Source organism: Littorina saxatilis, unplaced genomic scaffold, assembly GCF_037325665.1.
Source record: "Littorina saxatilis isolate snail1 unplaced genomic scaffold, US_GU_Lsax_2.0 scaffold_2760, whole genome shotgun sequence".
Taxonomy (NCBI): domain Eukaryota; kingdom Metazoa; phylum Mollusca; class Gastropoda; order Littorinimorpha; family Littorinidae; genus Littorina; species Littorina saxatilis.
This window is the reverse complement of record NW_027127692.1, coordinates 551-7,500: the sequence shown is the minus strand read 5'-3', so window position 1 is coordinate 7,500 and position 6,950 is coordinate 551. Positions and strand designations below refer to the sequence as shown.

Sequence of the window (6,950 nt, the reverse complement as noted above, 5' to 3'; positions counted from 1 at the left end):
AAATACCGCTGCTCTGGGCTTGTTCGGGTTACATTATATCACCCTATGTTGCTATAATTCCGATAGACGCTTGGGTGAATTCGGGAGTTGTGATTGAATAGTCTCACACATCTCTATTTCGATCATGGGCCATATTTCCACGAGCGTTGCTCAAAGTCCTGTACATTTACAACCACATAGGCTACACGTACGATCTCGTGCTTTCGGTTCAACACGAACAGACGATCTTTCCACCGCGTACCGCTATCATCCACCGCGTATTGCTATCATCCACCGCGTACCGCTATCATCCAACCGAAGACATGCAATTCTTCTTACCTGCTTGTCAACGCTAAAGATGATTATAACTGTGCTAATTTCAGACGAAATATGACATAGTCATTTAATTTGTGCCCTTGTACACTGCAAAATCTCTGAACTGAACCAGTGTCTAGCGCAAGGGAGGTCACCGCATTGCCAAGTCTGTCAGTCAAAAGGGTATAGTTTTTGTATTGGGCGAAAAAAACACCACTTGACGTTGTGTTGGTTTCGAATGCCGCTGCGTTTTTCGGCCGCGAGAGGGCATAGATGTGTGTATTCGCTCTAACATCCGCGAAGAAATTCCGTCTGCTCTCGTCGGAAAACAGCTGCTTCGAAGCAAAAACTTACATTGTGCAATTAAAGTTTATAACCTTTACCTAGGTCAGAATAGCAAAATAATAAAGTTGTTAATTTTTGCAGTGTATCACCAATCATACCTGTCGTAATAAAGGCTATTTGGTTTTTGAGGACATTGAACTCCAATATTAGTTTTTCGGTTTAGTAATGTGATTGACTTTAATGTACTGATCATATAAAGCTTTTTTGTTTGTTTTTTGTGTATATGTACATTTTTTTAATGCTAATACCAATCAGAATGATCCATGCACAGTTTCTATAATTTTGGTAAAGTGGAATGTTTAATGCGTGTGTGTGTGCGTGTGTGTGTGTGTGTGTGTGTGTGTGTGTGTGTGTGTGTGTACATATATGTACATTATATAATTTCAATTATAAATTTCATGGTATTTTATTTCAATGTATTTACTTTTAGTATATATTTACTTTTATCTTACTGTTGGGAGGTTAAGTCCTGCAGTTCTTAATCTGTGTTCTCGTCTGAAGACAAATTTAGCTTAAATGAATATACCATCTCAGTTGTAAAGAGTGATGTGTGAGTGTGTATGTGTGTGCGATGTGTGTGTGCGTGCGTGTGTGTGTGTTTGTGTGTGTGTGTGTGTGTGAGTTTGTGTGTGTGTGTGTGTGTGTGTGTGTGTGAGTGTGTGTGTGTGCGTAAGTGTATGTGTGTGTGAGTTTGTGTGTGTGTGTGTGTGTGAGTTTGTGTGTGTGTGTGTGTGTGACATGTGTTTGTGTGTGTGTGTGTGTTTGTGTGTGTGTGTGTGTGTGTGTGAGTGTGTGTGTGTGCGTATGTGTATGTGTGTGTGAGTTTGTGTGTGTGTGTGTGTGTGTGTATGTGTGTGTGTGTGTGTGTGTGTGTGTGTGTGTATGTGTGTGCGCTTTCTGTGTGTACATAATCTGTCACTCCCACCTTTCCCTTCACTCGCCATCACCTAGCTGTACAACAGAATACCTCAAATCCGTTTTTCACAGTAAAGTGTACCGTAAGACCAACATGTTTGCATTTACTTTCCCAACATAGTGTAACGGCTATGGCCACGTGTGACTTCCACATTTTACCTAAGTGTTAGCCATAGCATTGAACTACAGATATTCAACGTACATGTGGGTGACCAGGACTACAAATATCAGAGGCAGACTAAACCCTGCCGTGAATCTCACTCTTGTTCTTCTTCTGCGTTCGTGGGATGAAACTCCCACGTACACTCGTGTTTTTGCACTAGTGGAATTTTACGTGTATGACCGTTTTTACCTCGCCATTTAGGCAGCCATACGCCGCTTTCGGAGGAAGCATGCTGGGTATTTTTGTGTTTTTATATTCCACCGAACTCTGACATGGATTACAGGGTCTTTTCCCTGCGCACTTGGTCTTGTGCTTGCGTGTACACACGAAGGGGGATAAGTCACTAGCAGGTCTGCACATAAGTTGACCTGGGAGATCGGAAAAATCTGCACACTTAACCCACCAGCCGGCCGTCGCCGGGATTCGAACCCTCGACCTTCCGATTAAGAGGCTGACACCCCGCCACAGCGCCCGTCAATCTCACTCTAGGAAAGGGAGAATCTGAACGTGTCACACTATGACGTGAAGTGCTGTGCTGTGCAACAAGGAAGTGAGTTACAAGGGTAAAGTGAAACATTATTTTGTCATCCGTGAACTAACATGTTTCGAAATAAAAAAACCAAGAAAGGTAGGTTGATGGAACGTTTGTTATTGACAAAACAATACATTCACAAATATATCGACCCAACGGTCTTTCAAGTGCACAGACAAACTAATAACGAAAACTTATCTGGCTGATTCGATTCAACGCTTTGCTTATGTTTGCATTAAATATTTTTGGTTAAAGTCAATCTAAGAGCAATTTTGTTTTTGGTCGTATACTATTACTCTACATACATTGAAAAAAAAACAAACCGAATTTTAACACAAACAGTTCTGTTTCATGAATGCAGTGGTTAAATGCCTTGGATAAGAAAATCCGTGTATTTGAAGGTAGCTCCTGCCCTTAAATTTATTTCACTATTAGTAAAAACTGGACTAAACGGAAAAAGTGGGCAGCTTCTCTCTCTCTCTCTATCTTGAGAATACAACGAGTTTGAAAACATAAACGTCTCCAAATATGCAAGGAGAATTTTGTGCGAGAACTAGGCCTCAGGTACGAAAATACAGGCGTTTATGCACAAATACATACATGAGCCAATGTCAAAAGGTGCTGTGGGTACGCTAGGTATTTTATAAGTTCTGTAACTATTTACTGAATGTACACTCAGATGGAACTTTTGGTTTTTCTGAGAGATTAATGAATAAAGATGATCGCAGAGAAAAACCAAAGACTAACTATAAACAGTTAAAATTCTGCTCCTCATTCATTACGCAAATTAGTGCTTTTTAGGGACGTATTTTGACAAGGTGTTTGAGTACTCTCGATAGTTTTAGAAAAAATGCTAATAAGCTTTTTTCTGGGCAGTTGGATTTAAACCAAATGATTGCATGAACCCCAATACATAGTTCTGTGTGTTTTTCTTCCCATTTGTCCGTTTTTTAAAGAAATTATTAAAGTTTGAAAATTGCGTGTCTAGCGTGACTCTTTGCGTCACAAAAACTCAAACTTTAAAAAAGCTTCCAAAAAATGTTGTTGTTCAACTAGATACACAAAAGAACCAGTTTTGAACAAAAACTGTCGGTGAAAAGGAAAAACAATGAAAATAACCACTATATTTTGAAGTTTGGTACCATTTCTGGCTAATTTAAGCTTTGTCGTCACAATGTCACACTAGACACTTTTTTTTTTATCAAATTTCCTTTTTTTTCCACAAAATTTTTAATTTCTTTTTTTTTTGTGCTAGCAGTCAGAAGCAAATCAAATGACTGCTTCATAATCACAGTTTTTGAAAAGAAGAAATAAAAAGGAATTGTCATTATTGTGTGACAGAACAATTTGTCGTCACAGGTCACACTAGACACACGACGTCATTTGTCCATCCAAACAAAATGTATGTAATTAAAACCATTGTTTTAGAAGATTGATTACGTGCTTTAATTATCGACAAATGCTTGTTCTTCATCACTCTCTTGAGATGACCAGGAAGAAATAATAATGGGCCAGAATTCCCAATCATCTAGGCCGTTTTCTGAACTTCGCGCACGGCGCGCTAGTGTTAAGACCGCGGCCCAAAAAACACAGTCCGGTGCCCAGCGATGCTCGGAATACAAGAAAAGGATGAAAAAAAAAACCGACCAGGAGTATGCTGCCTACCTGGATAGACAGAACGTATTGAGCAAGGCTTGGAGGGAACACCGGACCGACGAGCGGAGAGCATTGGATCGCGAGAAAGCAAGACATCGTAAACAGTTGAGCAGGTAATTTACAAATCTGTAGACTAAATCTTCTGTCAAGTCTCCATCTAATCCAGAGTCGAATTAAAAATTGAGTATGCGAATTTGATTACCTTTCAGTGTACAGACTGTAACGAGGACACTCACACACACACACACACACACACATACAGACACACACACATACACACACACACACACACAAACACACGCGCGCGCGCGCACGCACGCACGCATGCACGCACGCACACACGCATGCAAGCACTCACACACACAAGCAAGCACGCACACACACGCACGCACCGATGCACGCATGCATTCAAGCGCGCAAAATGTGTCAGATTTTGGTAGGTTTAGGAATGTGTTTATGTAAAATTCTTTTTAAAGAAATAAACCGGGAAAAAAAACTACCCAATGTTTTGCGCTAAAACCCGTCTCCGGGTTAATAATTTTCAGTTTAAACCGTTTGCTGCAGACCTGCTGTTTCATACCGAGATTATCATTGCATGGACAATTAAAGAACTACAAATATGAGGATACCGATACTCAACATTACAAATCATAATGTGCGGTGTGTGTGTGTGTGTGTGTGTGTGTGTGTGTGTGTGTGTGTGTGTGTGTGTGTGTGTGTGTGTGTGTGTGTGTGTGTGTGTGTGTGTGTGTGTGTCCCAGGGCTCGTGCGAAGAAAGAAAAAAAGAAAAACAGCTCTCCGCTAACTGCAGCAAAAAGGAAGAAAACGGCTATTAAAAACATAATTCGTAAAGCGGAGACACCTGCAGACAGGCAGAAGAAGAAAACCAAAGAAAATGCTAAGTTTCGGCAGTGCAAAAGAAGATCTTCCATGACAGATAAACAGAAGAGGGAATTGAACAAAATAAGAATGGACAGATACCACAGAAAACAAGAAAAAGACAATCTGACGAATCTCGCAAGACCAGTGAGCTTTTTGAAGTCAGTAAAAATGGCATTTAATGCCATTTCCAGGAAGCGGGACAAAGAGTCTCTTCAGAAACAAAATTTCATTAAAACGTTACTCAAGCGACAAGCAGTACATCAAGACAGTAACTGTTGTAGAACTCTCAAGCAACTGTACGTGCGTAAACGTCCGACAGACACAAAAGTGGAGAAATTCTACGACAGGGAATCAATCGATGTGCCTGGAAAGCGTACAGTGTCAAAAGTGTCAATGATCCAGAAGAAAGTTCTGACCAAGAAAGTGGAGGACTTGTTTGAAATGTTCAAATCTGAAAATCCGTTGTACAAAATATCTCTGACCCCTTTTGCACGGAGGCGCCCAAAACACATCCTGCTGTCTACCAGTCGGACTTTTCTGCAGTGCCTCTGTGAGACATGCACCAACCCAATGTTGAAAGTTGACAAGCTAAACCAGCACTTGTCTGCGATAACTTATTTAATCCGCTTTTATGGAATAACCAATATTTTGTTTATGATGGAAATGTACTGTATTTTGAAGATTGGACAAGAAAGGGTCTTGTTAGCGTATATGATGTTTTACATAGAAAAGAGTTTGTTTCCTATCAGTTCATTTGTGATGTTTTATGAAAATCCCCACAGAGAATTTTGAAATATAACATGGTTCGTGCTGTTGTTGTAAATGTTATTAATAAGATGATATCCCCTCTTATCGTGGTAAGAAAGTACACAACGCACAACAGTTTAGAAAAGAATTAGTAAGCATGAAACTTGTTGAACCGTGTGCAATTGGATTTTGGAGGAGGAAATTTAATTATGAAATTGACAAGAAAGATTGGCTGATGAGTTTTGAATCGGTTAAAGAGACAAGGCTACGAGTATTACAATGGAAATTACTTCACAATATTTACCCCACAAATATTATGTTATGTAAAATGAAAGTTGTGGAAGACAATATTTGTTCACACTGTAGTAATAGCATTGACTATATAGAACACTTTTTTTTCTTTGGCCCAGTGGTGCTTGAGTTTTGGAAACAAATTGAATTTTATATTTGGGTACAGTTGGATAAACAGATAAAGTTAACTGTGCATGAAATCATGTTTGGAGTTAAAAATCGAAAAATGCATGCAACTCTGTTGAAAGAATTAAACTGTATAATTTTGGTTGCTAAAATGTGCATAAGTATTTATAAGAAAACCAAGGCTTCAATGCCTCTTTTTGTTATCTTCGAAAGGCAACTGCAGATCAGAAATATTTATTTTTGATTAAAAAGTTCCAAGACAAATATTTAGTAAATTTTTTTTTAATAAAAACAATTGTAAATTTTTATGTTACCTCCACCATCATTACCCCCCTGACCCCCCCCCTTTTTTCACTCTCTCTCTTTCTCTCTATCTCTCCTTCTTCTCTCTCTCTCTCTCTCTCTCCTCTCTCTCTCTCTCTGTCTCTCTAAAGATGTCTTTATAATGAATTGTCAGAATGTATTCCAAATGAGTGTGGTCAATTATGTAGATGCCTTTCATTTGTTTCATGAATTTTAATACTATAGACTTTTTGAGTGGTAAATGTTGAAGGATGAAAGAAAATATATTGTGAGTGGACGGATGCATGTTATTCATTAAAAGCCCCACAATGATGTGCTTGGCAACAAATATAAAACAAGTCGCGTAAGGTGAAAATACAACATTTAGTCAAGTAGCTGACGAACTCACAGAATGAAACTGAACGCAATGCCATTTTTCAGCAAGACCGTATACTCGTAGCATCATCAGTCCACCGCTCATGGCAAAGGCAGTGAAATTGACAAGAAGAGCGGGGTAGTAGTTGCGCTAAGAAGGATAGCACGCTTTTCTGTACCTCTCTTCGTTTTAACTTTCTGAGCGTGTTTTCAATCCAAACATATCATATCTATATGTTTTTGGAATCAGGAACCGACAAGGAATAAGATAAAAGTGTTTTTAAATTGATTTCGACAATTTAATTTTGATAATAATTTTTATATTTTTAATTTTCAGAGCTT

The 6,950-nt window shown here is 38.9% G+C and overlaps 1 long non-coding RNA gene across 1 annotated transcript in view; it reads left to right on the top strand.

Annotated features, from left to right (window-relative positions):
- LOC138956077 (uncharacterized) overlaps window positions 1-1,167 on the top strand; it is a 2,641-nt gene extending 1,474 nt beyond the window's left edge. Inside the window, exon 4 of the long non-coding RNA XR_011452485.1 lies at window positions 1-1,167. This exon is cut by the window's left edge and continues 316 nt beyond it. This is a non-coding gene — a long non-coding RNA (uncharacterized lncRNA).
- Window positions 1,168-6,950: the final 5,783 nt, after the last annotated feature.